Source organism: Phoca vitulina, unplaced genomic scaffold, assembly GCF_004348235.1.
Source record: "Phoca vitulina isolate PV1807 unplaced genomic scaffold, GSC_HSeal_1.0 scaffold17, whole genome shotgun sequence".
Classification (NCBI taxonomy): domain Eukaryota; kingdom Metazoa; phylum Chordata; class Mammalia; order Carnivora; family Phocidae; genus Phoca; species Phoca vitulina.
Window position 1 is genome coordinate 13,214,417 of NW_022589720.1, and position 23,334 is coordinate 13,237,750.

The window sequence follows — 23,334 nt, forward strand, 5'->3', positions numbered from 1 at the left end:
TGCGGCCAAGTTCGCGCAGGGGCGGGGCGCTGGGCGCCGAGGGGCTGGGCGGCGTCCCGGGGAGCGCGCGCCCCCTCGCTGGCCGCGCTCGGAACCCGGCCAAGTCACCCGCACATCTTCACTTTCTGGGGCTCGGGCCCCCGCTCGCCCAGACGCCCCTCCCGCTGGCAGCGGATTTGAGCCCCGCGCCCTGGCGGGGGCCGCCTGTACAACCACAGCAGAGGTCTTTCGTCCTCTGGAAGTAACGTGATGCTATAAATGCTGGATTGAGAAACGAGGGAACAAAAACAAAAACAAAAACGTTTGAGTCAATTAAGGAGCGTCAGGCCGCAGCGATGGGGGAGGGCGCTTCCCCTCCCCGACCTGTGGGCAGAGTTGGCGGGCTCCCGAACGCACGCTGGTCTGCGGGAGGCGCAGGTGAGCGGGACCTGAGGAGTCCGATCCCTGCGGAGACCCGACGCTTGGCGCGTGTCACGTAAGGTTTGGCAAGCCTTGACCACGGTTACTTCTGAGTCACTCTGGTCTCCGGGTCTCAACAGCCATCAGGACATGGGTAAGGCGTCCGGGAGGGGGCTGACAGGGACTCCTGAGACCGCCCACACCGGGTCTCACTGGCCCTGGTATTTCTGGGGGAGCGTGAGGGGGGAGGGAAGAAGGATAATTGCTATGCTCACTTTTCACTATTTGCATTTTTAAAAAAATGTTGTAGTCTTTAATCCCCCTGTTCTTAACTTTTCTCTAGAATAAAATGCCCCTGCCCCCACCCTGGGCATTCTACCTGCAAGGAATTGGGCTTCTTATATCCTCTTGGCTTTCATACTGGCCACCAGCCGGCTTTCACAAGATGGATGGGGCTCATTCCCAGAGCAATTAAAGCCTGTTGTTCCAGAGGAGCCTCTGGGCAATGCACTGTAATGCTCACCTGGGTGGTCATTGTATGTTTATACCTCTGTGTATCGTTGATGTGCACGTTGCAGACGTGTGCACTTGGCTGTATGTATGATATATCTCAAGAGGGTATATTCCTAGAGTTCACTCGAGGGTTTCTTGAACACCTACTGCGCGCCCAAATGCTTTGCCAAGCCCAGTGGATATGGCTTGCACCCACGGGAAGCTCCCAGGCCAAGGAGGGGCTAATTACAACGTGATAACTGCTGTCATGGAAATAATTGCTCTATGCTAAGAGTCTTAACTTAAATCACCCAAATTAGGGAAAGAGTGGAAGAGTCAGGTTTCAGGAGGCTTTTTGTAATAATGGTAATTGGTCTGAATTGTGAGGAGGAGGGAAGTAAAGTGGTGGTTGGAGGAGGGGCAATAATTTCTGTTGGGAGATCAACATGAGAGAAGGTATGGAGTTACACACGGGGATGCACAGCTCCTTATGTGTATTTGCAGCAGACCGCCAAGGCCCTGAATGATCCACTAGCCATACAGAGTTCGGGGGTTTTCCTGAAGGCAGTGTCCGACGTGCCCCCAGGAGAATCTGACCACCCGATAGAAAGTGGCCAGGGAGGCAATGAAAAAGCACGTGGAAACAATTCAGGTATTTTTTTCCACAAAATAGACTCTCTTTTCCCAGGTGTTTGTTCCCTCCCTTGGCCCTACTGCAGAAGCTTCTGAAAAAGGGGCTTTACTTTGTCATCTGGCCTTTGTTTAGGATTGGACACAGCCCCCAGGGGTACGATATTCTACCATTTTCACTAGACTCTGCAGCTGGAGGGGAGAATGCAGGGCAGAGGAGATGAGGAACCAGGTCATCCCGATTGTCCAAACCAATGTGCATGTGCTTCTAGAAACATGTTCATAAGATTCTTCATGTTCCTTCCTCTCCTCCTGAATTCTAATTATTGTCCTCAGGGTCTGTGGAAGTAGTAAAAGGTGTGGACAAGAAGACCCATAAAAGCTGAACTTGAGTTGCTACATGTGGTTTGCAACGCTTTTTATCTCTATTTAAGAGAGATTATCTCTTATCTTTTATCCCTACCCATAGCTATGTGAGTCCACTCACCTTTCTCTTCCAAAAGTAGCTAGTAAGCTTGTAATAGGAGAAAAAATGATGAATAATTAAATCTCACTCCAGAAGGCCACATGGACAACATCAAGCTAAGCCTTAGAATGAGATGGAAATACCCCAATAATGCTTTTATTTTCCTTAAATAGGTTTTCTTTTTTTTTTTTAAGATTTTATTTATTTGAGAGAGAGAGAGTGAGAAACAGCATGAGAGGGGAGAGGGTCAGAGGGAGAAACAGGCTCCCCGCTGAGCTGGGAGCCCTATATGGGACTCCATCCCAGGACTCCGGGATCATGACCTGAGCAGAAGGCAGTTGCTTAACCAACTGAGCCACCCAGGCGCCCCATTGAATAGGTTTTCTATTAGAATCCTACAGTAGGTCCATGACTCCCACATGGAAGGAGCTGTGTACACATATTGTATTATTTATTAGTCCCTCACATAGATGTTTTTGTGCTGATAATTTTATTGAAGCAATTTTTACCTTCCTGTTCTCACCATATCCTCTACTCCTTATTCCTAATTTCCCCTCATTTCCTTGTCACTGAGCCAAGAGAACTAGATAGTTCACTAAGCCCAGATAAACAGGAACATCACACCACAATAGCAACACGCAGGAAATGGAAAAGAAGATCAGACCCTGTTTCCAAGGCCCAGCTTGTAGAAGGAATTGGTTATTTCTGCTTTGGGTTGACTGTTGTGCTTGCGAGAATTGGAATGTCCAAACTAGTCTCCATTTGAGAAGCATTGTGTCAGGGTGGTGCTTACCAGAGATGAACAACCTCACACCAAGATGGTGGCCATCCATACACTAGTTGGGGCACCCAGTTTAGGGATCACTCCCTGATATTACACAAAAGAGGTTGTTAAGGCTTCAGAATGGTTAAAGGGAACGAGGTCATATGACAAGAGTATATCCTGAAAAGGTACTCTTCATTTATCCCATGCGCGCACACATGCACACACTCAGCAAGGATGACTGCAGAACATTAACTTCCAACCCCTTCTCACTGGGCTAGCGGTCACACCCAAGTCCGCAGACTAGCCACTGCGCTGGTCCTATGTTGGAGTTGATCGTCCAGAGGACGTGACTGCCTGTTGACCCATAAGCGGGACCTGGGCAACTGGAAGCTCCTTACCCCCTCCCCTGTTCTTGGAACGTCTGTTTTGTAGCCGTGGTTCCCACAGTGGGAGCCGTTTCAAGGATGCAGTCTTGAGAGAGTGAAGTGTTGTTGCTTATCACCTCTGTATAAACTTTTAAGATTCTGGCCGGCAGGTGTGGAGATCTTGCCCAAGACGAGCCTCGTCTGTAAGTTCTCTTGCTTATTCAGCCTGCCACCTGCCACTGTGGAGTGGCCTGCCTCCTCCTCCTTCAGTCTCTCCTTGCCCTCCCTGTAGGGTGGGGGTAGGCGAGGGGGTGTTCAGATTTCACCTGGGAAGCTGCCAAAGTTGTGAACCATCATCCTGGTCTGCAACCTCTTCTTGTTTCCCCAACCCCCCACCATGGTCCTGGTTCTATCTCATTGCAATTTTGTATCATTCCTTATTTCTTCATTTATTGATCATTAAACATTCATTAAAGGCTGGCTGTGGGCTTACAGTAAGACAAACAAAGCTGCTTATTTCCCTCCTGGCGCTAGGTCATGGGCAAGGGAACCTGAAGAAGGTGATCAGTGAAGGGAATGGGGAGGCTTGGTTTGTGTTTTAGAAAGGTATCTCTGGGCAGTGGATTAAATAGAGCCTGGCAGAGCCACTGGAAGAAACTTCTTCCTTGTCATTCATTAAGGTGAGGAGTGCCTCGAGGGGGACAAGGAGGTTCATCAGTGTCAGGTTGCGGGCTACAGAGGTCTGGAGCTTAGGGAGCAGCAGGGGTCCTGGCCAAGAGGTAGATCCAGGCAGAGGGAATGATCAGCAGGAAAAGAAAGGCCCAGATGAGTTCAGAGGCACCGGCCAGAGCAGGTGGCCTGCCTGGGACAGGATATGTTGAGGCTTTTGGATAAACAGACCAGATGGAGGAGAGTTTTGAGGACCATTCTCCAAGTTTAGTGGCAGTCCTGTGAGCAATGGAGAGTTCCTGAAGTTCATGGGTTTCTTTCTGTTGTTTGTTCTTAACCAAGAAAGTGGTAGACTCAAAATGCCAGTCCCCTGAGGTCCCAGGCAAGCCAGCTCGACTTCGATTATCAAAGCAAAACTGTCGTGTGATTGACTTTAAACCCAGGTCTGCGAATCCTGCCTGCAGGCCCCAGGGGTATTTTCTAAGTTAAAATTAGATGCGTGGAATGTAATGAAATAGCTACGAGGGTTACATGCCACAGACATCCCTTCAAAATATGTTTTTGGCTTGTCACCTGTTACTAATTTTAGTTCATTAGAAATTAGGCACAAAACCTGGAGCCTGGGAGAGTGGCCCAGCCCGCATTGAGAACACGTAGGCGGGCCGTGTCACCTGAATCCTTTAGACCATGCACGAGTGGGCACAGCTGGGTGTTTACTGAGCAGCCAGGGGTGTTCCTGGGGACCCTGAAGCTTTACAAGACTCACGTGTTTTCTGAACCATCAAAGGAATCTTAAGATTATATTTAATACAGTTTGGAGTTCAGTATATTTGCTTGCAGGCCAGTTCATTGAAACTTGATGGTTTCTCTGTACCCCCTTTGCACTCTCCTGCCCCCTTCCCCTGCCCTAAACCAGAACTACCCCAAAAATAGCTTTAGAGGCTTACTCTGGGTTACCGGGACAAGGGCCTGGCTGGGACTGAAGGCCTTTCTCCTTTCTCCAGGGAGAAGATACATGTCAACCCAGGGTCCCACAGGCTCACTGGCCTCTGCTTCCAAAGCCAGCTTTCCTGTGGACCCTCAAATTCCCCTGGTGCTGGGCAGCTGGATTTCTCAAAGAACCCCTGCCACCTGCTAGCATCCAATGTTCCTATAGACAGTTTGTTCTCTCATGGATGAGGTTGTTCTTGCTCTTGCCCTATAAGAAAGGGAGGTGAGACAGAGTTGGAGGGGAGAGGTTCCTTTTCTAGGAGTGTCCACCCCAGGAGCTCCTGAGTGGCTCAGTCAGTTAAGCATCTGTCTTTGGCTCAGGTCATGATCCCAGGGTCCTGGGATTGAGCCCCACATCAGGCTCCCTACTCAGCGGGGAGTCTGCTTCTCCCTCTGCTTCTCCCCCTGGCCTGTGCTGTGTCTCTCATTCTCTCTCTCAAATAAATTAAAAAAAAAAAAAAAAACCTTAAAAAAACAAAAGGAATGTCCACCCCAGTGGGTTTCAGAGACCACCCTGGTCACACACCTTGTAAGTTAAGCCTGTTCCTTCACGCTGTCTGATTCCTCATAAGCCCTGTTGGGAAGGACAAGTAGAGGTCACAAAGACACGACCACCACCCCCCAGAACCGGAAACAACATTTACAACTGTCTTGTCAACTATAGTAACCCATAGTCCCCAAGACAGGAAATATTGGAGTAAGTTTTGATTCTGGTCTTTCCTTTATTCCCTCTGTTGAAGTAACCATATGTCAGGTTAGCCCACGACAGTGCTGGTTTATGTCTGCTGACTTGTATGGTTATTAATACCACTTTGCTTTCTTTCTCAAAAAATGTCTTGGTTTAGCTGATAAATTATATGGACTCCCCATCCATCTCCAGTCTTTCAACAATCGCTGAGAACCTTTTAAAAGCTCCCATGTCCATATACCTCATTCTCTGGTCTCAGGGCCGCCATGCCTGCTCAAGCTTCATCACTTGGTGCCTTTCGGAACCAGAGCAGCCTCATACCCCCTTCTCTTCCAAATCCAGATCGCCTAGGGCTGTGTTCCTCGTTCTTGGAACTAATGAGGGTTTTCAATGAAAGCCAAAGAACATGGAATTGAGGAAAGATTTGAATTGGATCTATCAATAAATATGAGTTCATGATGTGATATTCTAGCTATGTCCACAGAAAGAGCCTAGAATCCATGACACCCCATGGTGGTGAGCTCACTTACAGACCAGGTGTTGTTTTCTATTTCCTGCCAGAAAAGAGCTGAAGCTCCTTAGAGAATTGGCTGATACTAGGTCTGAGTTAGGAACATCTTGTGTACCAGAAAGCAAGACATGTTCAAAGACTATTTTAAAATCTATGTCAAAAGGACACAGAAGTCAGCTTTGAATGGGATCCCACTTACCGAATCTGGGAAACTTTGAGGATCAAAAAAAAATAATAATAATAATCCTGCTAAATGATTATATTGAGTTAAAAAAAATTCATGACTCCATCATGATACTCAAAAGGGGTGGGTGGGAAGCTCTGCTTTACAAGAGATGAGTTAATAAGTATAGACTGTAGATTTAGAAAAGTACCATTTTGTTAACTCTCAATGTAATCAGTGATTCAGGCAATGATCATTGACCCACTCGGAAAAAGACTAGGGAGGAAATATTTACATGATCTCACAGGTTAGTTATTAATTGCAAAGTGTGTCTTTGCATTGGAGAGATCTCCACCTTACCTGCTTCTCATCATGCTTGGCATCTCCAGGAGTGGGACCGTCTGACCTTATGGGCCCCCTGACCTGATGCTGTGGCAGGGACACAACAGAACTTGCTGGAAACATTTTGCCTGAATCAAATCCTAGCAAAACCGTGTCCTGCATTCTACAGGTCAGTTGACTTGGATCTTCAAGTGTTTGATATCAAGAACAGAGGAACACTTTGAGGAGAAGAGAGAGAACAGCCAAATCAATGTGTGAAATTTGATTGGATTCTGGATCCAAAAAAAAAAAATGCTATCAACGACATTTGGAGGGAAAATTAGGGAAATTTGAGTCCAGAGTCTATGCTAGATGATTTGTTGAATTAATACTGCTTTTCTTAGATAGGATAACAATGTTAGGATGATGTAAGAGAATGTCTTCCTTCTGAGTGCTGTCACATGCGGTATTTAGGGGTAAAGTGCCATGAGAGCAATGTTTGCTTTTAGCAAAAGGAAGTATTGTGTATATATAGAGACAGGGGGGAAATGGGTGTGGCAAGATGTTGGTGAATCTGTGTGAGGGGTATCCGGCTGTTCATTGTACTGTTCTTTCTACTTTCTTGTGGCTTTGAAAATTGCCAAAAGAAAAAAAAAATGTTTTTTAGAAGACTGTAGAAAATAGAAGATAGAGAAAGTTCTTTTAAAAAAAGACAGTCCCTTTCTCTTTCCGTTTCCTCAAGACTGTGACCTTCAGTGATTTCTCCTTTCCACAAACACTTGCTTGACTTAAAATCATTGTGACAGCCCCGAGTGTGGGAATCCAAGGATGGCTGACATAGTGTAGCAACAGGAAATGAAATATTTGTTTTCTCCAGAGAACTGAAGCTTTTCTTTAATTCAATCTTCTTATATTGAGCAAGATCCTATGTACTAGGCACTAAATCTGTGTACTATGTACATAGTACTGTGTACTTGATCCTTGTACTGTGTACAAGATCCTATGAGAGGCACCGTGAGTGATAGAAAGATGAACAGCAATATGGTTTCTGCCTTCAAAGGGCTTAAAATCTAGTACACAAAAATCGACTCAGCAAACATTTTTTGAGTGGCTATGATGAGCTAAACAGAAGACCAGGACCAGAGATCTAATTATTATTACTATTACTATCTATTAGTATCCATTATTACACACAGTCCCTGCCATCAAAGAGCCTCTTGTCTTTGAGAAATACAGACACATACATTAATTTCAAGACAATAAGACTAATGAAAGGATCTTTATCATTGTCTAAATATTATGACCAAGCATGCAGGGACCGCTTAAGAACAAACAGTACATCTGAGTTAGAACTTGAAGAGCAGGTTCGAATGTTCTCAAGACAAATTAGTAGGCATTCCAAGTAAATAGAATACAGTGTGCAAAAGCGGAGCACCTGCGTGGCTCAGTCGGTTAAGCATCTAATTGTGGATTTCAGCTCACGTCATGATCTCAGCATCATGAGATCAAGCCCCGCAAGATCTTATGAACCCGTAAGACCAAGCTCCACTCAGCATGGAGCCTGCTTAAGATTTTCTCTCTCCTCCCTCTGCCCCTTCCTGCGCGCGTGCGCGCGCACACACACACACTCTCTCTCTCTCTCTTCCTAAATGAAAAGAAATCTTAAACGGTACAAAAGCATGAAGGTATGAAATGAACATGAGATGTTTGGGGATCCACAGGTGCTAAATATACATAGAATTTAGGGGTTTTAGAGAGGAGTATGAGATATGGAGCTGGAAATAGAACTTGAACTTGTTGATAAGAAGCTTTCATGTTATACTGAGGAGTTTGCACTGTATTCTGTAGGTGATTGGAGACTTTGGAGGTAAGTGTCATAATCAGATTCTTAGAAAGGTAACCCTGGCGGTGGAGTAGCATGTGGATGGGAAGGAGATGAGGCAGAGAGACTGGTTAGCAGACTTTTATAATAGTCCAGGTGAGAGATGCTGAGAGTCTAAACCAAAACAAGGGACATGGAGGCAGAGAAAGGGTAGCCACAGGAGACATCCTGTACACTGTACCAGTAGGGCTTTGGTGACCAAATGGCTGTTGGGAAAAGGGGGGGAGGCAATTGTTAAAGATAACCCCAGTATTGGTTCTCCAGAGAAACAGAACCAATGGTGTGTGTGTGTGTGTGTGTGTGTGTGTGTGTGTGTGTGTGTTGTGTAGCTGGGGAGGAGGGATTTAAAGAATTGGCTCCTATAGTTGTGTGCACAGGCAAGTCCAAAACCTCCTGGGTAGGCTTGAGGCCAGAAACTCAGGCAGGAGTTAATGTTGTAGTCTGGAGTCTGAAGGCAGTCTGGAGACAGAATTCCTTCCTGTTCAAGGGACTTTAGGCTTTTCTGTTAAAGTCTTCAACTGATTGGATGAGGCTCACCCATATTATGGAGGGTAATGTGCTTTTCTCAGTCTACTGATTAAATGTTAATCACACCTAAAAAATAACTTCACAGTGACATCTAGACAGGTGTTTGACAAAAAAAAAAAAAAAAATGGCACCATCACCTAGCCAAGTTGACACATAAAATTAAGTGTCATCACCATTGTACCATAACTAAAATATGAAATAGAGGAGAAAAGCTGGGGACAAATTTGGAGAGAAAAAAAACCCCATCAATTTAGAAGGTTTTGAATGTCCATTGGTCATGTCTAGTGGTCAATCAGAAGACAGGAGACCAATCTTTCTTTATTTTTAAGTAATCTTTACACCCAACGTGGGGTTTGAACTTACAACCCTGAGATCAAGTCACGTGCTCTACCAACTGAGCCAGCCAGGCACTCGATGGAGACAGATCTGTCTCATGGGCCAAATTTAGAGATCCAGAGGATCATATGAGGCTGCTCCACAAGAGACTGTTCATTCAACAACAAATGTCTTCTGTGTGTCTCTGTGGGCCAGACAGTGTTCTAGGCTGGAGGACCACAGTGTACTCAAGGTAATGTTCCTATCCTCAGAGAGCTTCCATTTTAGGAGTCATGGCAGACAGTGAGCAAATATGCATATAGGCATAACATTTTAGGTTAGGATGTGTATCATTTACTGCTGTAGATAACAAACCATCCCCAAACTTGGTGGCCTAAAACAACTTTTATTTGCTCATGATTCCACGGATGGGCAGTTGGGGCGAGGTCAGCTGGAATGGCACATCTCAGATCCACATGATATCACTGGGTTCACTTACGCATTTACCACCAGTTAGAAGATGCTGGGTGGCCACTAGCCGTGGCTGTCAGCGGATGTGTCTCAGCAGGCCGGCTTCACGCTTCTCCACTTGGCAGCTGGAGTTCCATGAAGGCATCCCCTAATGTGCAGACACTTAGCAAGCCTCTGCTTGGGTCACATTTTCTAATGTCCTGGTGGCCAAAGCAAGTTATATGGCTAAGCCCAGAGTCCACATGAGAGGCAATAGCCCAAGAGCAGGAAGACCATTAACATAACAATCTAACACAGGGCGCAGTGAAGAAAAAGGGAACAGAGTGAAAAGGGGAAGTGTTTTGGACGAGATGGGGAGGTGAGAGAAGTGACTTTTGAGCAGACTTAAATGAAGGAAGGCAGCCAGTCATGTGGAGTTCTGGAGGGAAGGGCATGCCAAACAAAGGGGATGGCAAGTGCGAGTGAGGACCATGAAGTTAGAACTAGCTGGACCTGCCCAAGGTACAAGAAAGCTAAAATGAGAGAGCAGAGTGAGGGGAGATCAGGTGAGAGAGGAGAGGAAGACGGGGCATCACGAAGGACGCAGCAGACCACGCATGGTTGAGATTTCATTCTAAAAGATGGTGGAAAATCAGTGAAGGATGTGGTGCAAAACTCCATTCAGTTTTCCTCTTGAAAGGATTGTTCTGGTCACTGATGAAGAGACAAGCATGAAACAAGGACATCAACTAGGGATCACTGCACTAGTCACAGAGATATTGGTAGTGGTGGACATGGTGAGAAATGACTGGATTTGGAATACATCTGGGAAGTCCAGCCAACAGGAATTGCTAAGGGATCAGATGTAAAGTGTTAGGGACAGAGAGGAATTACAGATGACATCCAACACCTGTAGAGATAGGGAAGATTTGGGAGAGAAAATTCTCTCTTAGGAGAGGAATCCTCGCTTGGACATACTGTACTTCATATGCCTAATACAGATCCACGTGCAGACAAGTAGGAAACTGGATATAAAAACCGTGAGCTCAGGGGACAGAAGGTCAGCATCTAAATGACATGAAAGCCGAAGCAATCCATGGGATAAATTGGAAGATGTGGTAGAGGCCGCAGTGTTTTCTGCTTCTCCTGGGGTTTTCACAATGAAATAAGTTGGGGGATGGGAGGAATAGTGATACGAAGTTTAAAAAGGAATTTTGGGATAGTGGCCTTGGGACACGGGAGACCATGGGAGACAGTTCACTAGGGAAGGGTGGGAGGGAGGATGTGACGGGCCAGCCTTGGAAAACTGTGCTCATAAGCTTACAGTGAGAGTCAGCATATTTGGGAGTTTCTCCAACATTCATCTGCTCAAATACAGACTTAGAGAATTGGGTTTATCATGGATGCGGTTTTTCAAGACAAGTGGAGAAGAAGAAGGGATGAGGAAGGAGTTGAGGGTGTATATAATTGAATGATTAGAGTGATGGACCAGAGATTCTAATCTGGCAGAGAAGGGGAGTGAAGGCACGAGTGAAGTGATGGGTATTGAAGGAAATGGTGGCTTCATGGTTGGGAGGCCCCGATGAAGTAACTGTTGAAGTGCTCCTCGCAGGAGGACGCTGAAAAGAGGTAGAAAGGAGTCAGTGGAGGCTAGAGTTTAGAGGGGGAAGAGGACATAAGGTCAAAGAAGCAAGAAGCCAGGGCACTGGATGGATTGTTTATGTGAAGGAAGTCTGCAGAATAATGGTGCAGAGAAAATCAGCTGGGAACTTGGATGAGGAGGGAGTGTGGATGGTCTGGTCCAATAGCATTGCTCCAAAGATCCTGAGGATTTCATCAGGGAAGGAAGAGAAATGGTCTGGAAGTACCAAGGGGACAATTACTGCATAGTAGGCCCAGTGGTACAGGGCTGGGGATCAAAGAGTCCTCACTTGAGAGGGTTGCAGGGAACACTCCAACTCTGAGTTAGAACTAGCAGGTGGAACGTAAGAAGAGATGGTAATTATGGGTGGTTTGCAGATGACCGATCATGAGCTGCAGAGAGCACAGGGTGGGGGTGGGGAGAGAGGAAGGTACCTGTTGTGGTGGTGAAAGGGAAGATAAGCTCTTCAGAGCCTCTTCAAGCATAAGCAAAGTCAGCAAAGCTCACATGGACTTAGCCATTGTTACTTACTTACATGAAGCCAGGTTTTGCTTCTCTGCAGATCCTTGGCCATGTTCTGAAGTAATGAGTTTGCCAAATAAGTACTATATGAATAATTTATTATTATAGGCAATATTTATTTAATATTTATTTGAGAGAGCACAAGCACAAGCAGGGACGGGGAGGGACAGAGGGAGAGGAGAGGGCAAGAAGCAGACTCCCAGTTGAGTGGGGAGCCCAGTGTGGGGCTTGATCTCATGACCCTGAGATCATGACTTGAGCCGAAATCAAAAGTCAGAGGCTTAACCGACTGAGCCACCCAGGCACCCCTATTATTATTATTTTATTATTATTTTTTTTAAAGAGAGAGCACAGAGGGAGAGGGAGGAGCAGACTCCCCGCTGAGCAGGGAGCCCAATGTGGGGTTCGATCCCAGGAGCCTGAGATGATGACCCGAGCCGAAGGCAGACGCTTAACCGACTGAGCCACCCAGGCGCCCCCAGGCACCCCTATTATTATAGGTAATATTTATTAACCTTTAATTATGTAACTCTCTTTGAAGAAATAAATCTTATCCTATATAACTCGTGTATCTTCAGACAAAATTATACATTCTGATTTACATTTACTTGAAATTAATGGATAAAAACAGGGTTCCAAGGAAGAATGAATGTGAAATCATATAGCGCATGCACTAAGACCAAGTGTTTCTCACCTAGGGACAGGACAGCATTTGGCGTGGCAGCTGCAATTGGGACTACTACTTGGTTGACTCTGCTGTTGTTCACTGGATCTGTTTGGTTTTTGCAGGTTCCATACTTGTGCATTAAAAGGCAACATGATGGGAGCCTCACCCAGAATCCTCTAGTTCTTTAGTGAGGACACTAATTCCTGCCATTCCTCCCTGGATGCCATATTAGTTTTGATTCACTGTCCTTTTCATGGAGGGGATTCATTTCAGAACATTCTCCTCGATGTCTACACTATGGTACTCTTACCCTAAGCCAAGGAACCAATGTAAGTTTGTGCAACTACCAAGCATGTCTAGTTCCATTTTACATTTGGGATCTAGGAAAATGACCTCCAGATGGGACCACAGACCCAGTGGGCCCATTGTAAGTTGATCTGGGCCAATTATTCATTTATTACCTAGCCCCAATATTCCTACACCCTAACAGAGGCCCCTGATGATGATTAGTGTCTCTAGGTGTTAAGACCCTGTCCAACAGTCATCAAAATGCTTGGGTATTCCTCAGAGTTCAGTTACCCTTAGGTGAAGGACTGGGAGATCAGGGTCACGTAGTGGTGTTGCAGGGGGCTGGAGATACAGTCTTGCCTGCAACCAATGGGCTTTGAAACCAGGCAAGGACTTGGAGTCGTGCCCCCTCAGCTTCCTGGTCATCCATCCTTGACTTCTTTCGATTGTATAGATTGAGCCGTCTCTTGTTGGTTATCCATCCGTTTTGCTCCCAGGGATGCAGTAGTAACTAATAGCGTTTTTGAGTTAATTCCTTTGAATGTTCCTTTTCGACTGGGAGAAGAGTCTTCCATATTTGGAGGAAAGAGTCCACATGAATACTTCTTGGCCCAAGGAATAGACCGTGGCAAGGGACAGCCAGTTGTCCACCAGAGTTTCATTCTCCCCTTATGTGGTGCAGAGTGTAACTGAAAAGGTAGTTGCCCAGCCTGGAGCTACATTTCCCAGCGTCCCTCGCATAGAAGTGATGTCATGTGACATCACTTCCAGGCCGAGGAGGTTAAAAGGTGTATGTTCTTATCTGGTCAACTGCTCCCTGTCTGCCACTTTGTTTGTGCCTAGGGCAACCTTGGAAGATAAATGTTGAAGAAGGCAGAGCCCCTGTCTGCTGGGCTCCTGAATTCAAGCCACAGGAGCAGATCCAACTCCCTTCTAACATTTTACCCATATCGGTCAGTTATGTAAGCAAGAAGTCGTCTTTAACAATGGTAGGTAATTGACGGGCACCCGGGTGGCTCAGTTGGTTTAGTGTCTGACTCTTGATTTCAGCTCAGGTAATGATCTCAGGGTCATAAGACTGAGCCCTGCATTGGGCTCTGTGCTGATTATGGCGCCTGCTTGAGATGCTCTATCTCCCTCTGCCCCTTCCCCCCGGCCCCGACTCATGCACATTCTCTCTCTCAAAAAATAAAATAATGGTAGGTAATTGAAATGTAGGTATTTGCTAAAGCAGCTAGAGTTACCCTAATACATGCTGTGCTCTCTATCCATTCTATATCAAAGCTACATAAAATAAAATAGTTTCTGTACAAATGGATTTTTACCAGATTTTAAGCTGTGTGATGGTCTGATTTGGAGTATAGGTTATGTGACATATATAAAAGTCATCTGTGGGGGGCACCTGGGTGGCTCAGTCGGTTAAGCGTCTGCCTTCGGCTCAGGTCACGATCTTGGGGTCCTGGGATCGAGCCCCGCGTCGGCCTCCCTGCTCAGCAAGGAGTCTGCTTCTCCCTCTGTCCCTCCCCACCACTTGTGTGCTCACTCTCTCTGCTCTCTGTCTCTCTCAAATAAAATCTTTTTTAAAAAGAAGTCATCCGTGAGGCCCAGGGATATTTTTCAGAGTGGGATGTTATTCACAACTGAAAATGAAGTAGGATAAAAGACCATGTTAATACAATCATCACACATTTTCTCTGTCCTTAGCTTCTCAATATAAGCGGTCATACAGGTCCTTGTATTGGGTACATCTTACGTACCTCAGGTTCTCTGGCCTTGCTTATCTGGGGGGGGGGGTCTCTCCAACCTCCCGCCACAGAGTTAGAGGAAATGCTCCCCTTATTTATCCGTTTGTGTGCGTATCTGTTTCCTGTTGCTGCTGTAACAAGTTACCACGAACTCGTAGTTTAAAACAACGTGAGTTTATTTTCTTACAGTTCTGGAGGTCAACAGTCTGAAATGAGACTCACAGGCTAAGACCAAGGTGTCCGCAGGGCTGGTTCCTCTGGAAGGTTCCAAGGGAGAATCCATTCTGTGCGTCTCCTGGCTCCTGGAGGTGGCCTGCCTGCCTTGGCCTGTGGCGGCTTCTCGACACCACTGTAACCTCTGCCTTCTGTCACATCTTCTACCACTGACTCCGATCTCCTGCTTCCGTCTTAGAAGGACACATGACTACACTGGATGCACGTGGATGATCTCAGAATCCTCAGGGTAATCACCTCTGCAGTGTTTGTTTTGCCATACAAGGTAACAGGTCCTTGGGGTAGGGTGTGGCTGTCTTTCAGCCCGCCACAGTGTGGGGTCTGGCGTCCACGTGGCTTTGGGAGATGCCGGATGACATGGAAGTGGGAGGGGACTGACTCCCCACGCCCCCAGTGGGGAACAGGAGACAGGACCAACCCAGGAAGTGTCTTTTCTTCCTTCTCTTGAAGGGCTGCTCTGAGGCAGGATTTCCCTCTACAACCTGTGCAGAGACATCCCACGCGGCCCCACTCCTGCTGAGCAACTGCGGGGTCTCCCGGTGGCTCACGGGAAGCCATGGCCAGCATGACAACACATGACTTTGCATCGCTTCTCATCCCTCTCTGCCTCATTCCCTTATTCCCTCTGCCCTGGTGCTGCACGTCCCAAAGCACTGGTGGTTAACCTCTGCCCTGGGCTCTTGTCCCTGGGGACTCTCAGCTGGGGTGGCCCCCAAATTGAAAGTTGCAGTTTACGCTTCCACTTGTTTAAGAATTAATTGCTGAGGGGCGCCTGGGTGGCTCAGTCAGTTAAGCGTCCGACTCTTGGTTTCGGCTCGGGTCATGACCTCAGGGTCCTGGGATCCAGTCCTGCATCGAGCTCTGTGCTCAGTGGGGAGCCTGCTTGAGGACTCCCCCCTCCCCCCACTTGCACATGCTCTCTAAAATCTTAAAAAAAAAAAAATTACTAAGTATCCACCATGTTCAGACATGGTTTGGTTAAGAGTGACAATAACAAATACAAAAAGATTGCTGTTCTCATGGAGACTATCTTTTTCTTTTTTTTTTTTAGACTTTATTTTTTGGTTATGTATTACATGAGCGGGAGGAGGGGCAGAGGGAGAGAGAGAATCCCAAGCCGGCTCCATGCTCAGCCTGGAGCCAATGCGGGGCTCGATCTTATGACCCTGAGATCATTACCTGAGCTGAAATCAAGAGTCAGATGTATAACCGACGGAGCCACCCAGGTGCCCCCGAGATTAACTTCTAATTAAGGAAGATGTACAGTAAGCAACTGAACAAGAAATACTATTTAGTGCTACTTACAACATGGTGATGCAGTGAAGACTAGCTATTTTATATTTGGTGGTGAGGAAAAGCCTTTCTGGAGAGGTGACACTTAAGCTGAGGCCTGGATGACAGAGTCGTGTGCGGAACCAGGGGAAGGAGAAGTGGGCTTAATGGCAGGCATCGATTTGCATTCGATGTGCGTCTCACATGGATGATTCTAGGTAGCATGCTCTGCTTGAATGACTGCGGAAATTTACCTTTAAAAAATTCATGATTCTCCCAAGCAACAGAAAGGCCAGATGGTTTATTTTTTTATTTTTTGTTTTTTAAAGATTTTATTTATTTATTTATTTAATTTTTTTTTTAAAGATTTTTTATTTATTTATTTGAGAGAGGATGAGAGGAGAGAGAGAGCACATGAGAGGGGGGAGGGTCAGAGGGAGAAGCAGACCCCCCCGCTGAGCAGGGAGCCCGATGCGGGACTCGATCCCGGGACTCGAGGATCATGACCTGAGCCGAAGGCAGTCGCTTAACCAACTGAGCCACCCAGGCGCCCAGATTTTATTTATTTATTTGACAGAGAGAGAGACAGTGAGAGCAGGAACACAAGCAGGGGGAGTGGGAGAGGGAGAAGCAGGCCCCCCGACGAGGAAGGAGCCCGATGCGGGGCTCGATCCCAGGACACCGGGATCATGACCTGAGCCGAAGGCAGACGCCCAACGACTGAGCCACCCAGGTGCCCCAGGCCAGATGGTTTAAAATACAAAATAAACATTTCAAGCAGGAGCTCTCTACTAACCAAGACATGGAACCTTCACTTTGTCGTGAAGGGATGTATTTTATTTTAGAATTTAGATCTCTTCTGTGTTTTAAGTTCAGCCTCATTTAAGAGAAAGGACCATGAAACTAGAAGTTATGAGTCTTTTAGCTTCCTCACCTGTATGAGAAATAAATTGGGTTATAAACCCATTTCCTTGTATCTCCAACATATTTTTGTTTTTAATGGTTAGCTGATACTTGTATCATAGTACTTTCTGCCTCACCTCGTTTCAGATGCTTTTGCAGATCAATTTACATGTCAACTCAAGAGTGTAGCATAAAGGACATGTCCTGAGCTTTGGCATCAGAGGACACATATTGCTTTACATTTTCTCTTAGATAGTAAATGTTTTTGGCAACATTGTAGGAGATATTTTTAAAAATTTATAATTGGTTGCTGTTGCTATATAGAAATACATTTGGTTTTTAAAATACTGCCCTTTTATCTAGTGATCTTGCTACATTCACTCATTAATTCTAATAGAAAATCCAGCATGATCAGTTGTTAAACTGAGTGCTTCATCACATCAGCTGTAAATAGTGACAGTTTTTTTTTTTTTAAAGATTTTATTTAGTTTAGAGAGAGCACGCATGAGTAAGTACAAGTGTGGGGGGGAGGGGCAGAAGGAGAAGCAGACCCTGCTGAGCAGGGACCCAGATGCGACGCGGGCCTCCATCTCAGGACCCTGGGATCATGACCTGAACTGAAGGCAGACGCTTAAGCGACTGAGCCGCCCAGGCGCCCCCAATAGTGACAGTTTTAAAACTCATCCATTCCTCATACTTTCATTCGTTTTTTGGCTCGCTGGCATGGCTGGCGCCTCCTCAGCAGGGTCACCATATCTCTGTCTCCTGTGGCATCAGCTGAGTCGCCTTGCAGGCTGGGGGCTGGACTCATTTGCAGGCTCACCATTTGCATGTCTGGTGGTTGACGCTGGGAAGACCTCAAGAGCTGGGGGTTGGCACAGCTGGCACCCTTCTGGCATCTTTGTTTGCCTAGCTTCTCCACGTGGTCTCCCGGGCACGGTGGCTCCAGGGCTCCAGTAGCACGTGTCCCAAGAGCCTCGCAAATGTTCTAGTGTCCCTTCTACGACCTAGCTTTGGGACTCACATGGTAGCCTTCCTGTCACACTCTAGCTGTTAGGAGGAGGAGAGGAGAATTAGACTCCACCTTTTCGTGGGAGGATTGTCAAAGAAATTTGTGGGTATGTTTAAAGCCACCCCAATGGGTCCCCTGGCCCAAATGATTTACTTTTCTCCTTCATACATTTCTGAAATCCAGCTGAGTACATGACGCCAGTCCCATGACTGGGACTCTGTTCCACTAACTGGGAATCCTTCTCCCTGGGTTCTTGGAGTTATCCTGAGTCATCCTCCTTTTTCCACAAATGCCACAGACTTGTGACTGTTCCGTGCCGCTCCCCCCCCCCCCCCCAATTTTCCCCTTTGTGAACGACAGTCTCTGCAGCAGTTAGCTTCTGGAGGACAGGAAACTTGTCTCCACGGCACACAGATCTTCCAGTCAGTTTTAATGAGCTGTACTTGAGGAACTACACCCAAGAGCCTCATTCACACCAGAACTTGATCTACATGACAAGATCCTGGGCCCCAAGATGTCTTAATAAGACTTTGATGGGTCTGGAGAGGGAGGGAGTGTCTTTTGCATAGAGCTAGTGGCTGGAGTAATCTGAAGACACACCCATGTGTTGAGGTTGAGAAGACAAACCAGTTGGGGACGGTACCTGTGGGGCTTGGCGAGCTCTGCATGGCCTCCTTACCTAGTCCTTTCAACACGGCGGCTTCAGGTTGATGAGATTTCTGTCATGTCGGGTCAGAGCTCCTAAGGTGCGTGTCCCAAGAGAAAGCAAGTAAAGATGTGTCAGCTTTTATGACCTGGCCTTATAAGCTATGTGGTTTCACTTCTACCACATTCTATTTATTAGAAGTGGACTCACGATGGCTGGCCCATATTCATGGGGATGAGACTTCACCTTTTTATAGGAAGGGTTATCAAGAAGTTACCTTTTTTTTTGGAAAGATTTTGAGAGCGCACGAGTGAGCACAAGCAGGGGGAGCGGGAGAAGTAGAACTAGGCTCCCCACCAAGCAGGGAGCCTGACTTGAGGCTCGATCCCAAGACCCTGGGATCATGACCTGAGCTGAAGGCAGATGCTTAACTGACTGGCCATCCAGGCGTCCCAGTTGTAACGTTTTTTTTAAAAGCACCACACAAAGTTGCAGGGGAAGCTGGGGAATGGATTCTGTAGCTTAGCATCCACCGCAAGCTAAAACGTAAGGGAATTCTATTATGAAAGGCAAAAGGGAAGAAAGGACAAATGGTAAAATGGCAGATCACTGGGGGATGGGTAGCAGTCTCTGCTGCAGGCAGCTTTGCAGAGAAATTAAAATCTAAGCCAGGTTGTCATGGATGAAGAGATATGAACGGGGAGAAAGATCATTTCTGGCAAGAGAAGATTCTGAGGGAAAATCTGGAAAAGGGACGACGGTGGGCATCTGTGTCTGGTGACATTAGAAGTGTGCAATCAGAGGAAGCTGGTGATCGGGTGGTGGTAAGCTAGGGGCGTGGCCATGTAAAGGAAAATAGAGAAAGTGGTTGGATTTTAGGATAGCTTTATGAGAAGAGCACGATTTCACTCAAACCTGGTATGAATTCTTTGTCCACTGTAGTTTTGTCATTTTTCAGCCAAGTGTGGTTAGATTATAAAAAGGCCACAGTTCTCCAACCTCTCGAGTGATTTTGCAGCAACTTCCATCAAGATATGGAGTTTGTTTCCCCACCTCTTGGCTCTGGTCTGGCATTGGGTCTGGCTTTGGCCAATAAAATATGGTGGACTCACCAATGTGCCAGTTTGAAGCAAAGCCTTGAGAGGCCCTGCCTGTACCTACTAGTTTTTGCAAGACCTTGCCAAATGCCGTGAATCAGCCTAGGCTAGCTAACTGGAGAACAAGAGATCACATGGAGCAGAGCTCAGCCTTCTCATCTGAGGCTTCAGACAGATGAGAAAGCCAAGGCAAGATCAACAAAGTTGACCTGGATACCGTTGAACTTAGTCATGAATGAGATGAGCAGGGAGACTGCCCAGCTCCAACAGATGACCTATAGAATCGTGACCTAAGTAAATACTTACTGTTTTAGCCACTGAATCTGGAGTTACTTGTTGCACAGCAAAGATATTGCTTAAATAATTTGCTTTCTAAATCTCAATATCCCCAATGTAAAAATGGGTTTGCTAGCACCTACTCCTACTGGAAGGACACAATGACAGGATGATGTATCTTGCACCAAGCCTGAAACATGTTCTGAGCAAATGGTAACTAACACCATTGATCACATCAGAGAGAGATGGTCAAGGGGAAAACACAAGGAGAGTATAAGAAGGACGTACTTAGAAACGTACTCCCCATTCTGCTCATTTTTGCCTCATGGATTTTCTTCAGTAATTTGTTCCATTGGCATGTGCTCACATTACACATCACAAATCTTCATTTTTTGGCTCCACATTCTTTTTTTTTTAATTTAAATTCAATTAACATTGTGTATTGTTAGTTTCAGAGGTAGAGTTCAGTGATTCATCAGTTACATATAACACCCCTTGCTCATTGTATGAAGTGCCCTCCTTAATGCCCATCACCCAGTGACCCCATCCCCCCACCCACCTCCTCTCTAGCAACCCTACCACATTCTCCTTTGAAAACTCTCTCCCTTGCACTCTTGTTTTCTGGACCCCTTCAACACATATGCAGATGGCCCAATTACTGTTGCTGTTACAGTCAACTGATTTCATATATTTTTATCTGTTACCCCCAACTAGGCTCTAAGCAACTTAAGACAATTCTTCTACTTCCTTTGCAAACCCCACTGAGATAGTGTGGACGGTGTGTGGTTTTTTTTTTTCCGATCTAAACAAGAATTTAGTAAATTAAAGTCAACTAAATTATGTTATGGTTGATGTTGATCATTGGGGTTATCTTTTTTCTAATCAAGAGGCCTATTGCATTTCCTCAATGTCAAGTCAGTAAGTAAACTTATGGAGAACAGTTCCCCCAAGAGATCAGAGTTACCAGAATTACTCATTTTCTTTTCTGGCAGGTCATGAGGGAATGATGAGAATGCTGATCTGGAAACTAATTCCCACCAATCAAATGTCTGGATGCCTCAGGGATAGGAGACCCTGTTTATGTCTCAAACTGCTAATCAACTATAATCCTGTTATTACTTGAAAGGGAAAAGAAATCTCTGGGAAAACTAAAGATAGGAGCAGATTATATACTTTGCAAACGTCTGTACTTTTCCCACAGTAACTTTCCCCTGCACAAAGTGCTTAAAGCTTTCTAAGTGTCTTTTTTTACTTCCTTTAGAGGTTTTCTTATGAATAGGAAACAAATTTCTTATGGAAAAATTGTTTATTGGTATGTCTTTTCCGTGTGGTGTGCAGGACCAAGCTTTCGGGAGCCAACTATGCATCCCATCCAACTCCACATTCAGTGATGTCACCTTGGAGCTCGAAATTAGCCCTGGTGGAAATACGGACACCATGACAATCAGCCAACCCCACACGGCAGGACTGCCCCCCACCCCCACCCCGGAGAGCCCGCGGATAAACATTCGCCAGAACATCTCTGCCGAAGCCCCAGGTACCTGGGAGTTACAGCTCGCGTCTTCTTGACTACAGACACTCAGTTTCACCAGGAAAACATCAGAGTCCCTGTGCGCACTGCTGGGCAGAGCACCCTAAGTTGGGGGCTGATAAAACTGGGACGGAACGAAAGCCGAGATCTGTGCTGAGTGGGGAGGAGAGCCACGAGACAAGGTTAGAGGCAGGCGGGGCAGAGGACACAGCGCTATAGTAGAGGGTGATATTTTGGTTGGACAAAATTGTAGGAGAGCTTTTCGTAGGAGAGGGATATAGTTGGATTTAGATGTTATAAAGATCCCTCCATGTATCTGGTTTGTCAACAGCATATACGGGTGGGGGGTGCAGGGGAGGGCGCCAGAGGTGGTGAAGTGTGGAGGCCAATGGGGCTAGGACAGGGGAGCTGTAGCATGGCTTCTGACCTTTGCCCTAACACCTGCACACCTGTGCTCATGCCACTTCCGGGACCCTCCCCTAGGAAGAATTTGTTCCCCTCTGCCATATTGTAAGACCAGCTCAAGACAGTCCCGTCCCCCCCCCCCCGGAATCCTCCCAGCCATCCCAGTCCCATCTCTGCCTGCTTTGGGCAGGCATGAGGCTGGATTTCCTGGGGGAGGGGGGGGGAGCGGGGGAGGGCATGTGAAGGGAAGACAGTGTTTCAGTCCTGGAGAGACTTTTGTCAATATGCTGATTGATCATGTAGAAGTGAGAGGTGATGCTGAGCCAGTCTGTGTTGATGAGGAAATGCAGGGAGGGAAGGAAATCCCAGAGCTCATTCAAAATAGCAGACAAGAAATGTTTAAAGCAACAATCTCCCATCCAAGTACTAACCAGGCCCGACCCTGCTTAGCTTCCGAGATCAGACGAGATCGGGCGCGTTCAGGGTGGTATGGCCGTAGACTGGGGACTATAGTCCTTGTCTGACATGGGGAAGCAAAATCCTAATTACAGTGGACAATTGTGATACTGTTCTGTGGTTTTGCAAAATGTCACCATAGGGGAAACCGGGTGAAGTAGGTATATGGGTCTCCCTGTACATGCTATTGCAACTTCTTCTGAACCTATATTATTTCTAAATAAAACATTAAAACATCCCAGCCGTGGGCACATAAAGGCCCAAGTGCAGAGAGACCTAGGTTCTGGTGTTGGTGCCGCTGTGATGTCTCAGATGAGGCGCTCTGCCTCACTTTGCCTACCTCTTCATATGCAACTGGGGGAGAGGCAGCCTTTTGGGGTACAAGTCATGGAGGGAAGAGGCCCTTCTGCCAACTTCCCTCTGGGCTAGAAATGAAAACAAAGACAGCAGTAGAACACAGAGTCTAGCTCACCTTCCTTCTCATCACCTGCAGCCCACAGATGCTCAGCAGCACCTGCCTTTACGTACTTCCAGTCCCCCTGGAGGGTGGGTGGGGGGCAGCACTCTGGACACAAGCAGTGGTGGGATTCAGTGGAAGAGAAAGGGACATCCGGGGGACTGGCACCGCTCACGTCCCAGGTCAGACCCCATGTCCTGAGTTCTTTGGGTAAATCAGTGGCCAAACAGCCTACCTGTGTATTCTCCCCAGTGAGCACGGCTGCAAGCAGGTTGTAGGATCATGATTTCACGATTAGACGGGTTTTGGGGCTCCGAGACCGTTTGACATAAACACACATTTCAAGGCCTTAGATTTCTGGGTTTCATGGAATCCTTTCTTTTATCTTCTCTGCTTCCTTGGAGTCGTGCTGTGTGTCTACATGTCCACTTTAAGACCTAGTGATCAACTTATGAAACACACAGTTTCGACACTGAGGCCAAAAGCATTAAAACCAAACCAACAACAAAAACCCCAACCCCATGATGTATTTCAGGTCCCCCTGCT

At 46.6% G+C, this 23,334-nt stretch overlaps 1 long non-coding RNA gene across 2 annotated transcripts; it reads left to right on the forward strand.

Annotated features, from left to right (window-relative positions):
- The first annotated feature begins 30 nt into the window (after positions 1–30).
- On the forward strand, positions 31–23,283 carry LOC116639259. 2 transcript variants are annotated; one of them, XR_004300784.1, is made up of 7 exons: positions 31–553; positions 1,396–1,543; positions 6,529–6,650; positions 12,589–12,795; positions 13,598–13,743; positions 14,689–14,962; positions 21,278–23,283. It is a non-coding gene; the product is annotated as an uncharacterized LOC116639259 (long non-coding RNA). The 2 variants fall into 2 exon arrangements; XR_004300785.1 differs by lacking the exons at positions 1,396–1,543; positions 6,529–6,650; positions 12,589–12,795; positions 13,598–13,743.
- Positions 23,284–23,334: the final 51 nt, after the last annotated feature.